The following is a 785-nucleotide window of genomic DNA, read 5'->3' on the forward strand; positions in this document are numbered from 1 at the left end:
CTCAATGAAATGTAATAAACAAATAGCCCATTGCAATGGTCGTCCAATATAAATTTCAAATTGACGAATCGCGCCACTTTTCCACCCAGTATTGATTTTAGCACCATCGCAACCTACGATGGCTAAATCATCCAGTGAAATTCTTTGTTCATTTAGATATGAAACAATGCTATTCACTATGTCTTTGGCTGATCCAGAGTTTGGAGACGCGTGGCCAATATTAACAGAATCAGGTTCTTTGATAATAGAATAATGCTTTTCTTTCACTGTTCGCCGAAATTGCTTTGATTCAATCTTATCTATATATAAAGTATCATCATTTCTTCCGTCAAAATAAATACCCCGAACGGAGTCTTGTTTAATGCCACTTTGCAGATCTTTTCTATTTTGGCTCTTTTCTCTCCTAATTTTTTGTCTATCAACAACTTTAGAAGTATCTGTTTCAGTCACTAAGCCAGCGTCTTGTAGCACACTGGATGCTATGGCAGCAGTTGCACGATCGGATACGCCGTAACGATCGCTACTTAGTGCCGTAGTTTTCAGCTTAATGCTCATCTGCCACCGGGTTTTCTTCTCTGGATCGGTTGACTTGTAATCATTATCAGGTTCTCTCTTGACTGAACAACTTGGTTGTTCTTCATTTGAAAGATCAGATTCATCTTTCATGACTGAAACGCACTGAGTAACTTTTCGTTTTAAGGCATAGGCTTTTCTTTGAAATCTTTTTTTCAACCTTTTTGTATACTTTTGGTCCAAAGTTCCAATTTTTCCTATGCCATGTTTCA

This window comes from Uloborus diversus, chromosome 9, assembly GCF_026930045.1.
Source record: "Uloborus diversus isolate 005 chromosome 9, Udiv.v.3.1, whole genome shotgun sequence".
NCBI classification, from domain to species: domain Eukaryota; kingdom Metazoa; phylum Arthropoda; class Arachnida; order Araneae; family Uloboridae; genus Uloborus; species Uloborus diversus.